This window comes from Gorilla gorilla, chromosome 19 (assembly GCF_029281585.2).
Source record: "Gorilla gorilla gorilla isolate KB3781 chromosome 19, NHGRI_mGorGor1-v2.1_pri, whole genome shotgun sequence".
Taxonomy (NCBI): Eukaryota; Metazoa; Chordata; class Mammalia; order Primates; family Hominidae; genus Gorilla; species Gorilla gorilla.
Window position 1 is genome coordinate 112303746 of NC_073243.2, and position 23768 is coordinate 112327513.

Genomic DNA, 23768 nt, shown 5'->3' on the forward strand with positions numbered 1-23768 from the left:
CATAGTCCTGAGGTGACATACATCCTCCTCGGTTGATAGGATTAAGAGATTAAAGACAGGCATAGGAACTCACAAGGGTATTGACTGGGAAAGTGATAAGAGTCCATGAAATCTTTACAATTTATGTTTAGAGATTGCAGTAAAGACAGGCATAAGAAATTATGAAAGTATTAATTTGGGGAACTAATAAATGTCCATAAAATCTTCACAATCCACATTCTTCTGTCATGGCTTCAGCCGGTCCCTCCGTTTGGGGTCCCTGACTTCCCGCAACATATGGTGATTCCTCAAAGAGCTAAAAGCAGAACTAAAACATTTGACCTAGCAATCCCATTACTGGGTATATACCCAGATGAATATAAGTCATTCTACCATGAAGATACATGCATGCAAATGTTCATTGCAGCACTATTCACAATAGCAAAGACACAGAATCAACCCAAATGCCCATCAATCACGGATTGGATAAAAAAAAAGTGTTACATATACACCATGGAATACCATGTGGCCATAAAAAATAACAAGATTATGTCTTTTTCATTCGTATGAATGAAGCTGAAGGGTATCATCCTTAGCAAACTAATGCAGGAGCAGAAAACCAAATACCGCATGTTCTCACTTATAAGTGGGAGCTAAATGATAAGAACTTGTGAACACAAGGAAGGAAACAACAGACACTGGGGTCTACTTGAGGGGGGAGGGTGGGAGGAGGGAGAGGAGCAGAAAAGACAACTATTGGATACTGGGCTTAATACCTGGATGATGAAATAACATGTACAACAGACTCCTGTGACACGTGTTTACCTATATAACAAACCCTCCCATGTACCCCCAAACCTAAAATAAAAGTTAAAAAAAAAGCAACACAGCTTTTTATTTTTTTCTTTTTAACCATAAAGGTCATGGGCCATTTGCCACCTGAACAGTCAGTAACGCATGAGTGGAAAGAAACTGAACACCCAGGGACACCAGAGACTGTTCACTGTAGAGGAAGGAGGCAGGCATACGGCATAAGGTGAACTTCCTCCAGTCCCAAAGTGGTTCCTCTCTCCTCTTAAATGCAGGTCCCATGGAATTCAGACAAGGAAGTAAAGCAAATGAGAATGGCCCACAGGGGAGCAGTTCAAATGTGCAGAAAAAGATAGAGCAGCCCCAGTGAGGAAGGAAGGCTGGATGAGAAATGGATTTGTAGGGACGACAATATGCACCCATCAGAGCTCTGATTCCTTTACTTTCACTACCCTCCCCTGCCCACTAACATCGAAAAAGTATCAGTGGCAAGTGTTGGGCCATAAGACATCTCCTTGCTTTATTATCTGGATTTGGGGGGTTAAATTTCAAAGATAATGAAAACGTCCTCCTTTAGTTAACTTTGAATTTCATAATTGTAACTTTTTTTTTTACAGATTTGTGAACATGGCATATGGCATACGAACACCCTGAGAGTAGGATCGTGGGGCATCTGATGGTGATTGTCCTTAGAGTTGGTGGGGGCCCAGCTTCCCGCTGTCTGTGAACTGGTGCGTGCAGAATCGGTGTCTTCTTTAACTTCACAACGATGCCACAAGGCAAATAGCATTGTCTTCACTTTCTGTGTAAGAAAACTAAGGCTGGGTGAGAGTATGCAGAGCTGGATCATGGATTTGTTTGGCTCCTTCTAGTTTCAAAACCTGTGAGTATTTTCCTGTCTCTAATGTTAATCTTAGCACTGTATTTGGAATAAGCATATAAACATATAACCACAGTCCACTCAGGTAATAGGCAATTAAATTGTAAATAAATGCTCAACAAGATTATGAATGATTGAATGAGCTATATATAAGAATAATAACTGGTGGAAGTGTTATTCATAGGATAAAGTAGAAATCATTTAAATGGCTAACAGTATAAGGAAGGTTAAATCAAGCACCCAGGTGTGGAAATAGCTGATTTACATATATAGTTTATGCCATGTAAAACGTTTATGATCTAATATTCGATGAAAAAACAGAAACAACATTTTATGTACAGTATAATCTAAAATGTCCACATTTCATTAAAAATGCAAGAATATAATTATCTAAATTTGAGTGATAAAATTATGAATAATTTTTCTTTGTCTTATAACTCATTTTGTATTTACCAAAGCTCCTCCAAAGAGAATATACACTTTTGTAATTAGAAAAAACGTTATTTGTTAAAGAGATCCTAAATGACATAATATTTTACAGAAGTTAAAAGCTGAGATTGTGAGGATTTCCAGGGACTCCTGCCACCAGCCCATCTCACATCATCATTTACATGGAAATATTGGGACTGAGGTGACCTCATGCCTCTCAATTCCCAGCCAGCCTTCTCTCCCTCTCCTAGCCAGCCTGTTAAACAGAAAAAAATCAGTGAGACAAATAAAAAACACCCTAGTGTTCTAACAAGTTACCCATAATTGCTTGCTTACCAATTGTCTACCTCAGAACTTTGTTTTCCTCTTAGAGTCAAAATAATCATTAAATTCAGCTTTTGCCATTTTACAGTCTGAGATGCAGGACTTTGCACAGGGCATGGATGGGTTTCCACAGTCCACACGAGGATGGGAGGAGAGCAGGGCAGATCCAGCCACACTCAGTGAGAGTTCTGGCTGGAGTTACTCGGCTGGACATCACTCCAGAGAGAGGAGACCTTCTTCTGGACCAGCTACCAAGACAGCCCCTAGTTGGAAAATCTTTTCTTCTAAGGTGAGATGCAGCCCCCACTGGAGAGGAAAACACCAGAGAGTTTTTAAAAAGGAAAAACCAAGGTAAGCTGAGGAGCTTCTTGACAGGAGACACAGCGGAGTCCACCCAACTGGGGTGAATCTGCAGTTCCCCAACAGGACGGCGGGAGGGAGCCCCAAGTCACTGGCCCCTGCAGTGTGGGAGCAGTGTGAGCCATCTGCAGTGACATTGTCTCCTCTGGCAGCAGCCTCCATCCAGAAATCCATCTCAGGGTCTGTCCTCACAGGAACATGATGCCAGAGCTGTGCGCTCAAAGTATTTGGACACAGGTATTCTGTGTAACTGAGCATTTTCCATGCCTTGCTGGAGGTCATTCTGCATGAACTTCATGGAGCTCTTTCCCATGGGCTTTTTTTTCCACTCTTTTTTTTTTATTATTATTATACTTTAAGTTCTAGGGTGCATGTGCACAACGTGCAGGTTTGTTACATATGTATACATGTGCCATGTTGGTGTGCTGCACCCATTACCTCAACATTTACATTAGGTATGTCTCCTAATGCTTTCCCTCCCCCCTCCCCCCACCCAACAACAGGTCCCGGTGTGTGATGTTCCCCTTCCTGTGTCCAGCTGTTCTCGTTGTTCAATTCCCACCTATGAGAGAGAACATGCGGTGTTTGGTTTTTTGTTCTTGCGATAGTTTGCTGAGAATGATGGTTTCCAGCTTCATCCATGTCCCTACAAGCGACACAAACTCATCCTTTTTTATGGCTACATAGTATTCCATGATGTATATGTGTACCACATTTTCCTAATCCAGTCTATCATTGTTGGACATTTGTGTTGGTTCCAAGTTTTTGCTATTGTGAATAGTGCTGCAATAAACATACGTGTCCATGTGTCTTTATAGCAGCATGATTTATAATCCTTTGGGTATATACCCAGTAATGGGATGGCTGGGTCAAGTGGTATTTCTAGTTCTAGATCCTTGAGGAATCGCCACACTGTCTTCCACAATGGCTAAACTAGTTTACAGTCCCACCAACAGTGTAAAAGCGTTCCTATTTCTCCACATCCTCTCCAGCACCTGTTGTTTCCTGACTTTTTAATGATCACCATTCTAACTGGTGTGAGATGGTATCTCATTGTGGTTTTGATTTGCATTTCTCTGATGGCCAGTGATGATGAACATTTTTTCATGTGTCTGTTGGCTGCATAAATGTCTTCTTTTGAGAAGTGTCTGTTCATATCTTTCACCCACTTGTTGATGGGGTTGTTTGTTTTTTTCTTGTAAATTTGTTTGAGTTCTTTATAGATTCTGGGTATTAGCCCTTTGTCAGATGAGTAGATTGCAAAAATTTTCTCCCATTCTGTAGGTTGCCTGTTCACTCTGATGATAGTTTCTTTTGCTGTGCGGAAGCTCTTTAGTTTAATGAGATCCCATTTGTCAATTTTGGCTTCTGTTGCCATTGCTTTTGGTGTTTTAGGCATGTAGTCCTTGCCTATGCCTATGTCCTGAATGGTACTGCCTAGGTTTTCTTCTAGGGTTTTTATGGTTTTAGGTCTAACATTTAAGTCTTTAATCCATCTTGAATTAATTTTTGTATAAGGTGTAAGGAAGGGATCCAGTTTCAGCTTTCTACATATGGCTAGCCAGTTTTCCAAACAGCATTTATTAAATAGGGAATCCTTTCCCCATTGTTTGTTGTTGTCAGGTTTGTCAAAGATCAGATGGTTGTAGATGTGTGGTATTATTTCTGAGGGGTCTGTTCTGTTCCGTTGGTTTATATCTCTGTTTTGGTACCAGTACCATTCTGTTTTGGTTACTGTAGCCTTGTAGTATAGTTTGAAGTCAGGTCGTGTGATACCTCCACCTTTGTTTGGCTTAGGATTGTCTTGGCAATGTGTGCTCTTTTTTGGTTCCATATGAACTTTAAAGTAGTTTTTTTCCAATTCTGTGAAGAAAGTCATTGGTAGCTTGATGGGGATGGCATCAAATCTATAAATTACCTTGGGCAGTATGGCCATTTTCACAATATTGATTCTTCCTATCCATGAGCATGGAATGTTCTTCCATTTGTTTGTATCCTCTTTTATTTCCTTGAGTAGTGGTTTGTAGTTCTCCTTGAAGAGGTCCTTCACATCCCTTGTAAGTTGGATTCCTAGGTATTTTATTCTCTTTGAAGCAATTGTGAAGGGGAGTTCACTCATGATTTGGCTCTCAGTTTGTCTGTTATTGGTGTATAAGAATGCTTGTGATTTTTGCACATTGATTTTTTATCCTGAGACTTTGCTGAAGTTGCTTATCAGCTTAAGGAGATTTTGGGCTGAGATGATGGGGTTTTCTAAATATACAATCATGTCATCTACAAATCATGGGCTTCTTTTCTAAGTGTGGGAGGGCATGGCCTGCATGACTGCTGGCTTCCAGCACGTGGCGTGCAAACCCATGCCAGGGTGTGTAATTCACTGTAGCCCTTGACAGAATATCAGGGGATAAAGGTCGTTTTTTAATCTTCTGTTTATTACCCTCAGCCAATTAACTTATATCTATAGTAGAAGATATTTTGCCAAATTTTTTTCAAAATGGAGAAATACCGTGCTCCTTAAAAAGTCTTTTAGAGGCACAGAGTTCTCAATTTCATTACATTAAAATCACTAAAAGATAGAAAAAAGTGAAATTCACATATCTAAGAAATAGTTTTCTTTTGGCAAAATACTCTGCTTTGGTTAGAAATGTTTGTGAATTTTCCATGCATGTGTCCAGATGCATAGGGAGTTTATTCAGTCAAGTTAAAACATTAGATAACATGGTAAATTCAAAAAGTAGTGAGGACACATTTTTTTCTGTCTCTTAACTGAGAAAACTGGCTGATGCCTCCTGTGTATGAGCACCGTGTAGCTGATGCAGATACAGAAACCATGGTTTTCTTACTTGCTGCCGCTGGCCCCGGCACTGGAGGTTGGCTCCGGGAGGGCAGGGTGTCTGTTTTTATTACCACTCAGCAAGTGCCACACAAATATACACGGGTGTCTCTGCCCTCTAGTGGATCCTGGCAGGAACTGGGAGCAAATGTGACTATAAAAACCATGAAAGATTTAAAAAATACTCATTATCTCCAGAGGGGATTTAATTCTAACAGGAGGTTTTTTTTTTCTTTTTCAAATGGGCTGATGCGTAAAAATAATACAAGACTGGAGATGTTGGAAAAAAGCACACTGCATTTGCCTTTTGGCATCTGTGATGACTGAGTCCTTCCTCAGCGCTGCCACAGGGAGCACATTCACACGTGTGTCACATAAATACCAGGGTTATGTCAGAAAACCAAGTGTTACCTGGAGGAAGCCACAAAGGCTATGAGACCAAGACCTCACCTGGAAGACACTTGATAGTTCAGAAGCCGAGATCCTGTGAGGTGTCTCGGAGAGCTCAGCTGTGACCCCGCACTGTATGGAAGGGCAGGCAGTGGGGCCCAGGCAGGTGAAGATAATTGTCCACTGTTGAGCATCATCAGCCCAAAATCCACATGCAATGCTATTGCTGCAAAACTGCTGACTGCTGAAGCCAAAAACCACAGAAACAGACTCCCTTTATGGTCCTCACTGTGTAACTGGTGACTTTTCAGAAGATGAAGATTAAACATATTAATCATAAATTCAAAGTATCACAAGAAATACTAGGAGATTTTCTAACCTCTGCTACCACGACTTTTTTTTTTGCAAGATTCGTGAATTGTTGTAAATAAGCTCACAGAGGCCAAAGTGCTCCCCTGAAGTCATCCAGAAAGAGGCAGGCTGCTAATCCCCACATCTGGGACATCTGTGTTTTTTATGATAATACAAAAATTAAAGATAAGGGAGAGGGAGAAGGACAGAAAGAGACAGAGAGACAGAGAATTGGAGCTAAGAGGAAACATTGTCGTGTTTTGCCCCCCAAAATTCCCAGTGAACATTCCCATTGCCAGCGGGTGAAATCCAAGGCCCTGGCTCCAGGATCCTGCTCTTTCCTTTGGTGACTCCTGTGCAGATTTAGCATCGAAACAATATGAAATTGTTACACTTCTCTGGACAAGTCATTTTGCTTTCGGCTCACAGGCCCCACTTCCCTGGACACCCCTTCACCCTAAGCTTCAAGTAATTCAGCTTCACCCTTCAGAGAAGAGCTCAGCTGTTACTTCCTCTAAGGACCTCCCCAGCCACCTCTCCAGCAGAAGGGCCCCCACCTTGCTCTTTGCACCTCTGTCCCTCGAGGTGCTGCTGTCCTTTGTGGAGGGTGGGACCCTGGGAACTACAGCCCTTCTCATGCTGGAGACACTCGGCACTCAGAAAGTGTGTGCTGAGTGGATACAAGTGCAGCAAGCTTGCACAGCCTTACAATGTGTACTCTCATGTCTGGAATAGATCCCCATTTTCATTCTTGGTAAAATGAGTAAGTGGGGCTGGGTGATCCATACTCTCTTTTCAACTCAGAAGTCCACATTGAGCCTGACATCAAATAGCTTCCCAGCCAGCACCAGGCCAGGACCCAGGTTGTTCAATGTGCCGGTGTCCCCCACAGAGTGGGGAAAGCATGGAGAAATGGGACCAGCTCTGCTGCCTGCTGCCCAGTGCCAGCCAGCAACTCCAGGCTCACAAAGCCAAGGCAAAAGCACCTGCAGGAGAGCTTGGTTATTCATTAGCTGTGATTGGGCTGTGAGGGGAGTGTGTTCACTTCTAATTTTCCAGGGACTAGCATGAGACAGTAAAGTTTGAAATGTGGTGTTTTTTGGTCTTGGCCAAAAACAAACAAACAAACAAAAAAAAAACGGCTTTTTACTTTCTCATCCTTGGAGCCACTGGCATTAGCTATGGGCCTGATAGTTTAAGAAAACTTGAAAATGAACTATGTGAACCAGTAATCTCCAAAGTAATATTTTGATAAATAGTGTAATTCTTTATTACAGCAAAACCATTTCAACTAAAAATACAAAAGTAGCCGGGCATAGTGGCGCATGCCTGTAATCCCAGCTACTCGGGAGGCTGAGGGAGGAGAATTGCTTGAACCCAGGAGGCAGAGGTTGTGGTGAGCCAAGAGCACAGCACTGCACTCCACCCTGCGCAACAGGGCAAGACTCCGTCTCAAAAAAAAAAAAAAAAAAGTGAAAAGACAACCCACAGAAAGGAAGAAAATATTTGCTTGCATGTTATATATCTAGCAGTCTGTTAACCACAATAAACAAAGAATTTGTATAACTCAACAACAAAAACGAAATTAAAAAAGGAGAAAGAGTTGAACACACACTTTGCCAAAAAACATGCAAATGGAAAACAAGCACATGAGAAGGTGATCAATATCATTATCATTATGGCCATCAAAACTGAAACCACAACCACATACTCCTTCACACACACTAGAAAGGCTATAATCCAACAAATGTAAAATAACAAGTGTTGGCAAGGTCAGAGGGAAATCACAACCCTTAAATACTGTATGTGGAATATAAACAGTACAGACTATTTGTAACATAGTTTGGTATTTCCTCAAAAAGTTAAAAATAGGCCAGGCATGGTGGCTTATGCCTGTAATCCCAGCACTTTGGGAGGCAGAGGCAGGTGGATCCCTTGAATCCGGGAGCTCAAGACCAGCAAGAACGACATAGAAACACCCCATCTCTACTAAAAATACAAAAAACAGCCAAGCATGGTGTCACACACCTGTAGTCCCAGCTACTAGGGAGGCTGAGGCAGGAGGACTGCTTGAGCCCAGAATGTGGAGGCTGCAGTAAGCTGAGGTTGCACCACTGCACTCCAGCCTGGGCAACAGTGCAAGACCCTGTCTCAAAGCAAACAAACAAAAAAGACCTGCCATGGTGGCTCACGCCTGTAATCCCAGCACTTTCGGAGGCCGAAGCAGGTGGATCACTAGAGTCCAGGAGTTCAAGACCAGCCAAGATGACATAGCAAAACCACGTATCTACTAAAAATACAAAAATTAGCCGGGTATGGTGCCACACACCTGTAGTCCCAGCTACTAGGAAGGCTGAGACGCGAGGACTGCTTGAGCCCAGAATGTGGAGGTTGCAGTAAGCCAAGATGGCACCACTGCACTCCAGCCAGGGCAACAGCGCAAGACCCTGTCTCAAAAAGAAAAAAATAAATAAATAATGGCCAGGCGTGGTGGCTCAATCCTGTAATCACAACACTTTGGGAGGCAGAGGCGGGTGGATCATCTGAGATGGGGAGTTTGAGACCAGTGTGACCAACATGGAGAAACCCCGTCTCCACTAAAAATATAAAAAATTAGCCAGGCATGGTGGCCCATGCCTGTAATCGCTGCTGCTCAGGAGGCTGAGGCAGGAAAATCACATGAACCCGGGAGGTGGAGGTTGCAGTGAGCCAAGACTGCACCACTGCACTCCAGCCTGGGCAAAAGAGCAAGACTCGGTCTCCAAAGAAAAAAAGAGAGGCTGAAAAGACAACCCACAGAAAAGAAGAAAATATTTGTGCATTATATATCCAACAACAGTCTGTTAACTACAATATATAAAAAATTTGTATAACTCAACAACACCAACCAAATTACAAATGGAGAAAGAGCTGAACACACACTTTGCCAAAAAGACATGCAAATGGAAAACAAGCACATGAAAAGATGATCAATATCATTATCATTATGGCCATCAAAACTGAAACCACAACCACATACTCCTTCACACACACTAGAAAGGCTATAATCCAACAAATGTAAAATAACAAGTGTTGGCAAGGTCAGAGAGAAATCACAACCCTTAAATACTGTATGCGGAATATAAAATGGTGCAGCTTATTTGTAACATAGTTTGGTATTTCCTCAAAAAGTTAAAAGTAAGCTGGGCAAGGTGGCTCACGCCTGTAATCCCAGCACTTTAGGAGGCTGAATCAGGCAGATCACTTGAGCCCAGGAGTTCAAGACCAGCCAGTACGACACAGCCAAACCCCATGTCTACTAATACAAAAATTAGCCAGACATGGTGGCACACAGCTGCAGTCCCAGCTACTTGGGAGGCTGAGGAAGAAGGACTGCTTGACCCCATAATGTGGAGGTTGCAGTAAGCTGAGATCTCACTATTACATTCCAGCCTGGGCAACAGTGCAACACCCTGTCTCAAAAATAAAAATAAAAATAAAAAGGGCCAGGTAAGATGGCTCACGCCTGTAATCCCAGCACTGTGGGTGGCTGAGGCAGATGGATCACTTGAGGTCAGGAGCTGGAGACCAGCCTGGCCAACATGGTGAAACCTTTTCTCTAGGAAATAATAAAACAATTAGGGCCAGGCTCTGTGGCTCACACCTGTAATCCCAGCACTTTGGGTGGCTGAGGCAGGCGGATCACCTGAGGTTGGGAGTTCGAGACTAGCCTGACCAACATGGACAAACTCCATCTCTACTAAAAATACAAAATTGGCTGGGCGTGGTGGCACATGCCTGTAATCTCAGCTACTCAGGAGGCCTAGGCAGGAGAATCGCTTGAACCTGGGAAGCAGAGGTTGTGGTGAGCCGAGATCGCGCCATCATACTCTAGCCTTAACAACAAAAGCGAAACTCCGCCTAAAAGGAAAAAAAAAATTAGCCAGTGTGGTCGTGCAGACCTGTAATCCCAGCTACTCAGGAGGCTGAGGAAGGAAAATTGCCTGAACCTGGGCGATGGAGGTTGCAGTGAGCCGATACCAGGCCACTTCACTCCAGCCTGGGCGAAAGAGCAAGACTTGTCTCCAAAAAACAGAACAAGAAAAAGGAAATGCATGGGACAAAGTGGTATATCCTGAAATGAGGACTTTCCTTCTGGACTAGGGTTTCCGATGAAGGTGACAGTTTATCTTTCAGTCTCCACAGGTCACGAATTTGTCATCCAGCAAGAAGCAACAGAGGGAGCCCCCCCAAGTCCCATGCCAGAACTATGACATAATTACATTCCCTCACTCATTTCAGTACCTAAATATTAATAATTCATCAACTTAAATATCTACACTTACTTTACCAATTTTCCATTGCATAGATGAAGAGGTTTCCAAATTTTATATAGGTTGTCATGATGTGGACAGGACTTTTTGATAGTTAACTATACCGAATGACTAAAATATAAGTGTTTAAACCTAAAATACCTTGTAACTGCTAACACAGGGCTAGAGAATACAGCAAGGTAACAGTCTGTCCAGTAAATTCTTCTCAAATTTCCTTTTTTTTTTCTTTTTTTTATACACGGAGTCTCACTCTGTCACACAGGCTGGAGTGCAGCAGCACGATCTCGGCTCAATGCAGCCTCCACCTCCTGGGTTCAAGCGATTCTCCTGCCTCAGCCTCCCGAGCAGCTGGGACTACAGGTGCGTGCCACCACACCAGGCTAATTTTTGTATTTTTAGTACAGATGGGATTTCACCATCTTATCCAGGCTGGTCTCGAACTCCTGACCTCAGGTGATCTGCCTGCCTCAGCCTCCCGAAGTGCTGGGATTACAAGAGTGAGCCACTGCACCCAGCCCTCTTCTGCAATTTCAATAATCAATTGTGCTATTTGCCTTTCTTTCAGCAATGAGATTTTATTTTTCTTTCCTAATTATTTCAAACATGAACTTTGGTTCCAGAGAACTAGTATTTCCTTGATTTATTAATTGAGGGCAGCTGGGCACGGTGGCTCACGCCTGTAATCCCAGCACTTTGGGAGGCCAAGGCAGGCAGATCACTGGAGGTCAGGGGATCAAGACCAGCCTGGCAAACATGGTGAAACCCCACCTCCACTAAAACTACAAAAAATAGCCAGCCATGGTGGCAGGTGCCTGTAGTCCCAGCTACTCAGGAGACTGAGACAGGAGAATTGCTTGAACCCGAGAGGTGGAGACTGTGGTGAGCCAAGGTCGTGCCACTGCACTCCAGCCTGGGTAACATAGGGAGACTCTATCCTCAAAAAAAAAATAAAAAAATTGAGGGTCGTCTCACAGACGATCTAATAATGAATTATTTTTTTGTCTTTAGAAAATCAACATTAACTTTTCTACTTTTAGATATCATAACTGCTGTGACTTGAAGGACTTATCTAGAAAAAGCCTTAAAAAAGTACGGTCAGCACTGGGTGAATGGGTTGGGGGAACCCACATAAAATCCCCAAGACACCTGGGAGTCCATGTCCCCATGAGTGGGACTGCAGGCAGCTGTAGCAGACTGGATGGGAGAGGACAGCAGGCAGGAGAACTCGGGGTCCGGAGTCCATGGTTCTAAGGCCAGGGAAAACCATTCGCAAAGTGAAATGCGGAGCTTGACAGGATGAAATTTGTGATTGTAAATGAATATTTGCCATTTCCAAGTGAGATCGCCAGTGGTGGTGGGATGGATGGGTGCTCCTCCAAGTGGGCTACAGTGAGGAGAGCGCAGCACCAGGGCAGGATGTTCCTGCCAGGAACACAGGATCTGCACACGTTTAGGAGGAAACGCTGGGCAGACCCAGCTGGAGTCATCTCTGCTCTTTACATCTGTTAAGGCTGTGAAAACTGAGAGTCGGCGGGATGCAGTGGCTCATGCCTGTAATCCCGGCACTCTGGGATGCTGAAGCTAATGGATCACCTGAGGTCAGGAGTTCAAGACTAGCCTGGCCAACATGGTGAAACCCCATCTCTACTAAAAATACAGAAAATTAGCCGGGTGTGGTGGTAGGTGCCTGTAATTACAGCTAATCGGGAAGCTGACGCAGAAGAATATCTTGAACATGGGAGGCAGAGGTTGCAATGAGCAGAGATGGCGCCATTGCACTCCAGCCTGGGTGACAGAGGGAGACTCCGTCAAAAACAAAAACAAAAACAAAAACAAAAAAAACCAGAAAACTGAGTCTCAGGAACAGTTCCCGAAAAGGAAAATTGGGCCCGCATGGAAATAGACATTTTTCTCCCACCTAGGGCAGGGAGTGAAGTGAAATAGGTCTGTAGACTGGACTTTCACATAGAAACTGTGTATTTCCTAAATTGGGGGTTATTTGGGGATCACCTGGAGGAGTATTCCTGCTTTTGGTGAAACACAAGGGGGTATTTTTTGTGAAGCTGCAAATCTGGCACAGCAATAACAGCTGGGGAATTGGAGATAAAGGAGAAGGCATACTAAGTGCTGTTGCAAGTTTCCCAGAAGTATGACATTATTGGGAAGTAAACTACTTTTTAAAACAACCGTGGCAATACTACGTCAGTAAGGCAGAGACAACAACATGAAGTTTCATGACAGAGGCCAAATGCAGCCCAAACCCAGGCCAGCAGAGGCTGTCAACTCAGCGCCCCAGCGAGAGCCGGAAGGTTCCATCCTCAGAGCTGCAGACCCTCTCGTGTGGGCTGCAAAGGCCATGTCTGCATCCCGGGCGGTATGTACGCTCTGAGAGATACATGCGTGTTCCGGGGGTTATATGAGTGTGACGGGTGTGGCGTGAGTCCGACTGTGTCACGGGCGTTCCAGGGGTTACGTGTGTGCTCTGAGGGACACATGCGTGTTCCGGGGATTATATGAGTGTGACGGGTGTAGCGTTAGGTGACGATGTCACCTCCGCGTTCCAAGCGTTATGTGCGCACTGAGGGACACATCCATGTTCCCGGGGTTGGATGTGGACGGCAGCTTCCGAGTTACCCCGACGGGTGTGCCTCTCTGTATACAACGGGTGCTAACACTAGCATCACAGATGCAGTGTTATTAGTACTACGGAGGTTATTATCAGTGTGGCGGGTGTTCTAGTTGCTTTCCTGATGCTACATTTCTGTTCCAAGACTGCAGCTTGGCCCTGTGGCTGCCTCACCTTGGGTGTGGAGAATGAACCTCGAGTGCGCTGGATTCACAGGGGATTTTGGTTTCTAATTTTCCACATGAAGGGCCAAGGCGGGTGGATCACTTGAGATCAGGAGTTCAAGACCAGCTTGGGCAAATAGCAAGACCCTTATGTCTACAAAAAAAAAAAAAAAAATTAGATGGCATGCTTGCACGTACCTGTAGTCCCAGCTACCCAGGAGGCTGAAGTGGGAGGATTGCTTGAGTCCAGAAGTTTGAGGCTGCAATGAGCCAGCCATGACCGCACCACTGCATTCCAGCCTGGGCGACAGAGTGAGACCCTGTCTCCCTCTCTCTCTCTCTCTCTCTGTCTCACACACACACACGTTAAATTTGTTGGATTATATATTTAGGGGGTTGAGCACTTTTGGTTATAAAATATTTATGATTGTGGGAACAAGTTAATAAAGACACGAAGCTTATTTAAATGTCCCAGAACTTTAAGAACAAAAAGCATTATTAGTTTAAAAATAAGTTTTACTTTAAAGGTAATAGTACACACATAAGTTGTTGTTAAAATCGACAGTAACAAAGAGAAGTAACAATACTAATAGCCTGTCACAAACTGATTCTTAATAACCTATATAAACAAACATTAAGCCCGGGCGCCGGGTGGCTCATGCCTGTTATCCCAGCACTTTGGGAAGCCGAGGCAGGCAGACCGCTTGAGGCCAGGAGTTCCAGACCAGCCTGACGAACATGGTGAAGCCCAGTCTGTACCAAAAATACAAAAAATTAGCCAGGTATATTGGCACGCACCTGTAATCCCAGCTACTTGGGAGGCTGAGGCAGGAGAATCCTTGAACCCAGGAAGCAGAGGTCGCAGTAAGCCAAGATCATGCCATTGTGACAGGAGAGAAACTCTGTCTCAAAAAAAAGTTATACGTTTACAACAGGTGCATTCCTCCTCTTGCTTTCTGAAGACGCCCTGCTATGTAGCTGAGTAGTCGCTAATAAACTATCTTAACTTCACTATACTCTGTGACTTGCCAAAAGGTCTTTCCCATGTGAAATCCAAAAACCCGTTCTTGGTGTCTAGGACAAGACCCATTTTATAATGACAAAACTATACAAATTCTAGAGGAAAACACGGAAAGAAAGCTATGTGACCTTGGGTTTGGCCATGAGTTTTAACACGACACTATCAGAGGCATCTGAACCCCTCCTCTATATGAACTCCAGGGTGGTTTATGTTCCACTGGCTAAGAGAAAGTTTTCTTCAAAAATGTGACATGATTTGAGGTCAAACATTAATATCAAGTAAACTCAAAAGATTGAGAAGCTAGCATTAGTTCTGGGAAAACCAGAAGTGTGCCTTTTTTGGAAATAATCATTGGTAGCACAAACTTAAGAATCTCCAAAGGAAATAAAAATGAGTTATTAACTTACAGTTTTCACCAACTAAGATATAAATGAAGCTAATGAAATCCGGAAATACAATTTCACTGTTTTCAATGTTCATTAAAAAAAAAAAATCCTTATCAAATAGCCCCAGTAAGTCACCAATTAAGTCTTTACTACTTAAAAGCAAAATCCACCTATGTCCTGAACACTATCCACTTTACAAGCCTCATTATATGTACTGGAGACAAAATTCAGAAATAAATAAATATATATGTACATATATACAAATATATTTCAAATTAAAAAATACTTTTAGAGAGTGGTATGTATTACATGTAGAAATTAATATCGAAGTAAATTATGGGATGTCATCCACGCCTGTCCCAAAGGTACCGAATTTATAAATCATCTCAGGTGCGGAGCAGGACAGGTTGAAAATAGGAATGACATGAACCCGCGCGGAACAGCTGCCTGCGCGGTGTCCAGGGCAGCACCCCGCCCGGTCCCGGCCCCTCCAGCCCTGGGCCCGACCCCTACCACGCCTCTGCCTCGACGCGAACGCGGAGCCCGAGCGCGCGTCACGCCGTGTGGGGCCGAAGAGGCTGCCACCCAGAGGCGGAGTGCGGGCTCGCGAGGGTCCCCACCCCACTCTCGCTCCCGCCAGCACCTACCGACTCGCGTCCCCGCCGCGCGCCGACTCGGGAGCAGCACCGCCCCCGGCACAGGAGCCTCACGCGCCTCTTACCTCACAGGAAGTTGGGTGGAAGCAGCGCGGACCCACGGCGGCGCACCGAACGCACTCCAACGGAACCCGACGCAGACACGCGCTTTCAACCGGCGAAGACACCGGCAGGGCCAGAAACGCGCGCAGCAGGCGCGGGAGGTCAGTAAGCTCCCCGCCCCGGCCCCGGCCCCGGCCCGGCCCCCCGGCCAGAAACGCGCGCAGCGGGCGCGGGAGGTCAGTAAGCTCCCGCCCCGGCCCCGGCCCCGGCCCCCCGGCCAGAAACGCGCGCAGCGGGCGCAGGAGGTCAGTAAGCTCCCCGCCCCGGCCCCGGCCCCGGCCCCTCCAGCCCTGGGCCCGACCCCTACTACGCCTCTGCCTCGACGCGAAAGCGGAGCCCGAGCGCGCGTCACGCCGTGTGGGGCCGAAGAGGCTGCCACCCAGAAGCGGAGTGCGGGCTCGCGAGGGTCCCCACCCCACTCTCGCTCCCGCCAGCACCTACCGACTCGCGTCCCCGCCGCGCGCCGACTCGGGAGCAGCACCGCCCCCGGCACAGGAGCCTCACGCGCCTCTTACCTCACAGGAAGTTGGGTGGAAGCAGCGCGGACCCACGTCGCACCGAACGCACTCCAACGGAACCCGACGCAGACACGCGCTTTCAACCGGCGGAGACACCGGCAGGGCCAGAAACGCGCGCAGCGGGCGCGGGAGGTCAGTAAGCCCCCCGACCCCGGCCCCGGCCCACCGGCCCGGCCCCCCAGCCCCCGACCCCGGCCCCCCGGCCCCGACCCCGGCCCCACGGTCCCGGCCGCGGCCCCCCGACCCCGGCCCCCCGGCCCGGCCCGGTCCCCCGACCCCGGCCCCGCGGCCCCGCGGCCCCCCGACCCCGGCCCCACGGCCCCGCGGCCCCCCGGCCCCGGCCCGGCCCCCCGACCCCGGTCCCCCGACCCCGGCTCGGCCCCCCGGCCCCGACCCCGGCCCCGGCCCCGACCCGGCCCCGACCCGGCCCCCCGGCCCCCTGACCCCGGCCCCGGCCCCCCGGCCCGGCCCCCCAGCCCCCCGACCCCGGCCCCACGGTCCCGGTCCCGACCCCGGCCCCCCGGCCCCAGCCCCCCGGCCCGGCCCCCCGACCCCGGTCCCCCGACCCCGGCCCGGCCCCCCGGCCCCGACCCCGGCCCCGACCCGGCCCCCCGGCCCCGACCCCGGCCCCGACCCGGCCCCCCGGCCCCCTGACCCCGGCCCCGGCCCCCCGGCCCGGCCCCCCAGCCCCCCGACCCCGGCCCCACGGTCCCGGTCCCGGCCCCGGCCCCCCGGCCCCGGCCCCGCGGCCCCCCGGCCCCGGCCCCGCGGCCCCGCGGCCCCGCGGCCCCACGGCCCCCCCGCCCCGGCCCCGGCCCCCCGGCCCCGCGGCCCCCGGCCCCGACCCCGGCCCCCCGACCCCGGTACCCCGACCCCGGCCCGGCCCCCCGGCCCCGGCCCCCCGGCCCCCCGGCCCCCCGACCCCGGCCCCGGCCCCCCGGCCCCCCGGCCCCGACCCCGACCCCCCGGCCCCGACCCCGGCCCCGGCCCCGACCCCGGCCCCGACCCCGGCCCCCCGGCCCCGACCCCGGCCCCGGCCGGGCCGCCCGACCCCGGCCCCGACCCCGGCCCCCCGACCCCGGCCCCGACCCCGGCCCCGACCCGGCCCCCCGGCCCCCTGACCCCGGCCCCGGCCCCCCGGCCCGGCCCCCCAGCCCCCCGACCCCGGCCCCACGGTCCCGGTCCCGGCCCCGGCCCCCCGGCCCCGGCCCCGCGGCCCCCCGGCCCCGGCCCCGCGGCCCCGCGGCCCCGCGGCCCCACGGCCCCCCCGCCCCGGCCCCGGCCCCCCGGCCCCGCGGCCCCCGGCCCCGACCCCGGCCCCCCGACCCCGGTACCCCGACCCCGGCCCGGCCCCCCGGCCCCGGCCCCCCGGCCCCCCGGCCCCCCGACCCCGGCCCCGGCCCCCCGGCCCCCCGGCCCCGACCCCGACCCCCCGGCCCCGACCCCGGCCCCGGCCCCGACCCCGGCCCCGACCCCGGCCCCCCGGCCCCGACCCCGGCCCCGGCCGGGCCGCCCGACCCCGGCCCCGACCCCGGCCCCCCGACCCCGGCCCCGACCCCGGCCGCCCGACCCCGGCCCCGACCCCGGCCCCCCGACCCCGGCCCCACGGCCCCGGCCCCCCCGGCCCGGGACCCCGGCCCCCCCGGCCCCGGCCCCTGGCCCCGACCCCGGCCCCCCCCCCGGGCCCTGGCCCCCCGGCCCCGGCCCCCCGGCCCCGGCCCCCCGGCCCCGGCCCCCCGGCCCCGGCCCCCCGGCCCCGGCCCCGCCTTTTTCTCTGCCTCCCCTCCCTGCACGTACGGGCCCCGCCCCTCGCGCGACGTGTTTTGTTGACCGGGAAACGGGTTCTCCGGAGCCAAGGTCCGCTCGGGTGAGTGCCCTCCGCTTTTTGTGGCCAAACCCAGCCACGCAGTCCCCTTCCTGCGGCATCCTCCACACCCGGGGCCTGCTGGTCTCCGCGGATGTCACAGGCTCGGCAACCGCCCTCCAGTCGGCGGGGAGTCCCGCGACGCCCGGAAATGCTCCGGAGCCTGTCGCTCAGCTGCCAGATCTGCGTCTGTGTCCGGTTCCGTCACTGAGGTCGCCCCTGTCCGGCCCTTCCACCCTAGTTCTCTTCACCGTCCGCCCATCCTGTCACGCGCCGCGTCAGGTCCCCATTCGGCATGTGGCTTGTCTTCCATCGTCCCCACCCTCGCCCCTCTTGGCCCCTCAGGGCAGCCCTGGGATTCGGCAGACGCCAGTCCTCCCTGAGATGCTTCCCCATCCTTCCCTCCGCCAGGCCCTACGTCTCCGCAAACCCCACGCTTGGGGGTGACCGCCTAAGACAGGACCCTGAGCCCGAGACTGGGGTAGGGGACCTGCCCGATCCTGTAACAACCCTCGTGCTTCTGCACAGTCGCCTCCCACTAGCGGTGAGTGTTGGGTGTTTACCTTCCCGGTGTCCCACTGAGAAGTGGGCTCTTCCTTGGCGGGGGCGTCTTCATTGCCTCGCTGTGGATGTCGAGGTGGGGCAGGAGAGTGAGGAGAAAACGGAGAGGAGGGAGGTAGAGCCAACGAGCGAGAAAAGGGGAGGGAAGTTTAGATGGGAAGTGGATGGGTCTGAGGAATTTGAACAAACACTGACAATGAAGGAGAGTGACCTGAGCAAGTAGTAGTGGGGTAAATGGAAATAGACAAAATGGGAATCAGCAGAGATATGGAGGACAGAATACAGTGAGGAGGCCTTGACCGTCAGTAGCAGAGAGGGCAACAGAAGCCTAAATCCCAAATTCCTTAGATGATTTTCTGATTTCCAAATTAGTTTCCCTTTTAAATTTATTGTGTCGGGTTCAGCTTATGAGGCCTCAATACTTTTCAGTCTTAATTGTATATTGAAAATACTTTTTACATTAATTCAGTGTGCAGTTCGTAAGGATATTGATGATTTGAGTTAGTTTAGTATTCAACAGCTTCCTCTATTCCTTTATATGATCTCTGTATTTAATGGCTGTGGCATAAAGTTTCCAACTAAGTGTAAGTATCAAGTTTTCTTTGTGCTGTTTTCTGCAAATATTGAAGGATGACCTGGATTGTCCTAGAACTTTGTTCCAACAGATTACATGTGTTCATAATGAATAAATTGCTCAAGGATATTTCCAAAGCTCACCTTTTATGTTTTTCAGTTCCAATAATTACATCTTTTTAAGGTTTATATTTTTTGATGACTTAATGTGATGTTCTGGAGAAGACAAATGCTTTTAATCAATATGATTGAAACCGTGAAAGACAAATCGCTGTTACTTAAGAGTGTGACATATGATCTGAAATCTTTAGGGGGCAGGGATGTTAAGGGAAAACTGCCGCTATCGTATCAAGGTCATGTCACTCCTGTGAAGCTGGTGCTGGTTACTCCCTACTGGCTTCTGTTCACCTTTCCACCGGCCCCAAGACACACACATACTGACACAAGGCAGTGGATAGGGAAAGAGCAAGACTTTATAAAGTAAGCACAGAACAAAGGTATCTTTCTAATGAGGAGGAGGTGTTGGTTCTGGGAAGGAAGCTTGGGATTTGGATATTCAGGATCCAGAAGTGAGAGAGCCTGGGAAGTTCAGGAACCAGAGAAAGAAAAAGACTTGCCCATTCTCACCCATGACCCTGTGCTCAGCAGGTGCTAGAAGAGACTTCAGGCTCCGTGACTAAAAGGCGTCAGACCAGTTGATATACCCACAGCTGCCATGTAAGTATGTGTGTGGACTTCACTAGGGAAGAACGGTGTTATGAAAGAAGGGGCAGAAAAACTCACCTGTTGGTCTCCATGTAGACGTTTATTGTCCTGAATTCCTGGAGGTTCAGTGAAAGGCAGAAGATTGTCTTTTACACATGTTGAGTTATGCCCCCATATATGTGGTTGTGGTAAAGAAAGAGGATGTGTTGATGAGAGGTCCTGAAATGCATTTTCCTAATACTCAGCAGGGGCTTCTCAAGAAGGATCTTCCCTAAGAAAGAAGCTCAGAGAACAAAAATGGAAAAGGATTAGATATGGCACTTTCACTGGAAAAAGTCATGTTATTCATTGACTGTTTTGTCATCTCCCTCCTTAAGTGTTGTTTTTAGGATGTGGTAATCTCTGACCCTGCCTAACACATTTCCCAACTCACCCATAGCCTTCCCTTAACGTCCTCCCATCTTCACACTATCACACTGTGACCCAGTGAATTCGAACTTGTGAAGTTCCATTCGGGGGATCATATGGGAAGGGCTTCACACTCAGACATAGATTATAGATGGGAAGTGGGCCACATGGTGTCAGTGAGGCAAGTATGGATCGTTTAGGGACAATGCACTGTCAGATCTTTGTTGACCATGATTAGAGAAACTGTGCATATTAGTAGTGAATTAATGTCAGGAATACCTGACAAATCCTGGAAAAGAAGACTGATGAGAGGAAATGTGTTCTGCCCAACTGTATAATGCATTTGAAGCTTAAAACAATGAATCAGTATTGATCTGGTCACAAAATATTAATGATTTGAATTAAAAAGAAAAGTTTAGAAAATGATAGCTTTGACAAATTAAGGTAGCATTTCATCCACACGATGGAGTGTGTTTTATTCAGTAATTGATTTAAAAATGGAATCAACCTAAGTGTCTAACAGGAGGGAGTTTTATAAATTGTTCACAGAGCATCTGTTCCAAGGAGACCTTGATGTTCATAGATTTGTAAAGAATGCTGCTTACTAGCACACTGACTCCTCTGCAAATGTCTGAGGGTTCGTCCACTTGGGGCAAGTTGGGGGTTTGATCGCAGAGTAAATAAATGGTGCATTTTGTAATGTAATATATTCTAGCAAGATGCAGCCCACAAACTGTATAGATACTCTTATGTACCACGTAAAGTTCATCTACTACTTTAACCAGAACTTGATACTGTATGTATGTTTTTTTTTAGATTTGGATAAAATGACAACTCATTGTTATTTCCAGTTCACAAAGTAATTGTGAGGCTGAATAAATTTTATTATTTTATAGACATATATGTAAAATGAATTTTTCTATGGAACTCATTTTTGATGTATATTAGATACTATTTTATATTCTGTAGTTTAATTATATGTACGCACACACAAACACACACTTCGGTGTCTTATTATGTTTCTGCAGTGAAACCAAAATCCTTCCTTCACGCCCTTTGATTTTATGTTTTCCTCAGGAAGGCAGGAGCTATGGTATATGATAAAATATTATGTTTTATTCAGTCCACTTATGAAATTGTTTAATATTGTTATAAATATTTATATAACTTATTTTAATTTTCCAAATAACATAGGTCACATGAAATTTGACAACTTTTTTTCTTCTCACAACTATTTTGACTGTATACTCAACAAAAATCAAAATTTAGACAAAATTGACTTTTAGACTAATTCTCATTTTTTACATGTAAAAGACGACATGGGACTTTTAAGTCTAGGTTGCCCTGAGTCTACAGTCACTGAGGTTTTATGTCACTATGTCCTCCATTCAAATAATATGATTTTCGGGCTTTATTCATGTCATTTTTATATCCTCATTAAGATTTAAAATTTATTTACATGGGTCTACAAATTTATTTCAAATCGTAGTCATAATATTTGGCTGTTGTAAATAGACACTGATTTTGTGTGTTTGCTTTTTTTAAGGACTAATGTTGCTGGACAGGCAGGTATTAGAGACAGGGTGGATCTGCTGGCCAGGCAGGTAGTGTAGACAGGGTGGATCTGGTGGGGAGGCAGGTACTGTAGACAGGGTGGATGTGCTGGGGAGGCAGGTAGTGTAGATAGCGTGGATCTACTGGCCAGGCAGGTAGTGTAGACAGGCTGCATCTGCTGGGGAGGCAGGTACTGTAGACAGGGTGGATGTGCTGGGGAGGCAGGTAGTGTAGATAGCGTGGATCTACTGGCCAGGCAGGTAGTGTAGACAGGCTGGATCTGCTGGGGAGGCAGGTACTGTAGACAGGGTGGATCTGCTGGGCAGGCAGGTAGTGTAGACAGGGTGGACATGCTGGACAAGCAGGCAGTGTAGACAGGGTGGATCTGCCAGCCAGGCAGGTAGTGTAGATACCGTGGATCTACTGGCCAGGCCGGTATTGTAGACAGGGTGGATCTGCTGGGCAGGCAGGTAGTGTAGACAGGATGGATCTGCTGGACAGGCAGGTAGTGTAGATAGCGTGGATCTGCTGGACAGGCAGGTATTAGAGACAGGGTGGATCTCCTGGACAGGCAGGCAGCGTAGATAGGGTGGACATGCTGGACAGGCAGCTAGTGTAGACAGGGTGGATCTGCTGGACAAGCAGGTAGTGTAGACAGGGCGGATCTTCTGGGCAGGCAGGTAGTGTAGACAGGGTGGATCTGCGGGCCAGGCAGGTAGTACACACAGGGTGGATCTGCTGCCCAGGCAGGTAGTATAGACAGGGTGGATCTGCTGGCCAGGGAGGTAGTGTAGACAGGGTGGATCTGCTGGGAAGGCAGGTGCTGTAGACAGGGTGGATATGCTGGACAGGCAGGTAGTACAGACAGGGTGGACCTGCTGGACAAGCAGGTAGTGTAGACAGGGTGGATCTGCTGGCGAGGCAGGTAGTGTAGATTGCGTGGATCTGCTGGACAGGCAGGTAGTGTAGACAGGGCGGATCTGCTGGCCAGGCAGGTAGTGTAGACAGGGTGGATCTGCTGGCCAGGCAGGTAGTATAGACAGGGTGGCTCTGCTGGCCAGGGAGGTAGTATAGACAGGGTGGATCTATTGGACCGGCAGGTAGTATAGACAGGGTGGATCTGCTGGCCAGGCAGGTAGTGTAGACAGGGTGGATCTGCTGGGGAGGCAGGTAGTGTAGACAGGATGGATCTGCTGGGAGGCAGGTACTGTAGACAGGTAGGATCTGCGGAGCAGGCAAGTAGTGTAGACAGGGTGGACTTGTTGGAAAAGCAGGTAGTGTAGACAGGGTGGATCTGCTGGCCAGGCAGGTAGTATAGACAGGTTGAATCAGCTGGCCAGGGAGGTAGTATACACAGGGTGGATCTGCCGGAGAGGCAGGTAGTATAGACAGGGTGTATCTGCTGGCCAGGCAGGTAGTGTAGATAGCGTGGAGCTAATGGCCAGGCAGGTAGTATAGACAGGGTGGATCTGCTGGGAAGGCAGGTAGTGTATACAGGGTGGACCTGCTGGAGAAGCAGGTAGTGATGACAGGGTGGATCTCCTGGCCAGGCAGGTAGTGTAGATAGCGTGGATCTACTGGACAGGCAGGTTGTGTAGACAGGGTGGATCTGCTGGGCAGGGTGGTAGTGTAGACAGGGTGGACCTGCTGGATAGGCAGGTAGTATAGACAGGGTGGATCTGCTCAACAGGCAGGTAGTATAGACACGGTGGACCTGCTGGACAAGCAGGTAGTGTAGACAGGGTGGATCTGCTTTCCAGGCAGGCAGTGTAGATACCGTGGATCTACTGTCCAGGCAGGTAGTGTAGACAGCGTGGATCTGCTGAGCAAGCAGGTAGTGTAGACAGGGTGGACTTGCTGGATAGGCAGGTAGTTTAGGCAGGGTGGATCTGCTGGAAAGGCAGTTAGTATAGACAGAGTGGATGTGCTGGACAGGCAGGGAGTGTAGATAGCGTGGATCT

General features: G+C 49.1%; 1 long non-coding RNA gene across 1 annotated transcript; it reads right to left on the bottom strand.

Moving 5' to 3' along the window:
• Positions 1-1282: 1282 nt before the first annotated feature.
• Positions 1283-15714, bottom strand: LOC134757643 (uncharacterized). The gene is made up of 4 exons (XR_010131865.1): positions 15588-15714; positions 14258-14361; positions 13470-13613; positions 1283-1591 (listed from the first exon to the last, which is right to left on the bottom strand). It is a non-coding gene; the product is annotated as an uncharacterized lncRNA (long non-coding RNA).
• Between the last annotated feature and the right edge of the window lie 8054 nt (positions 15715-23768).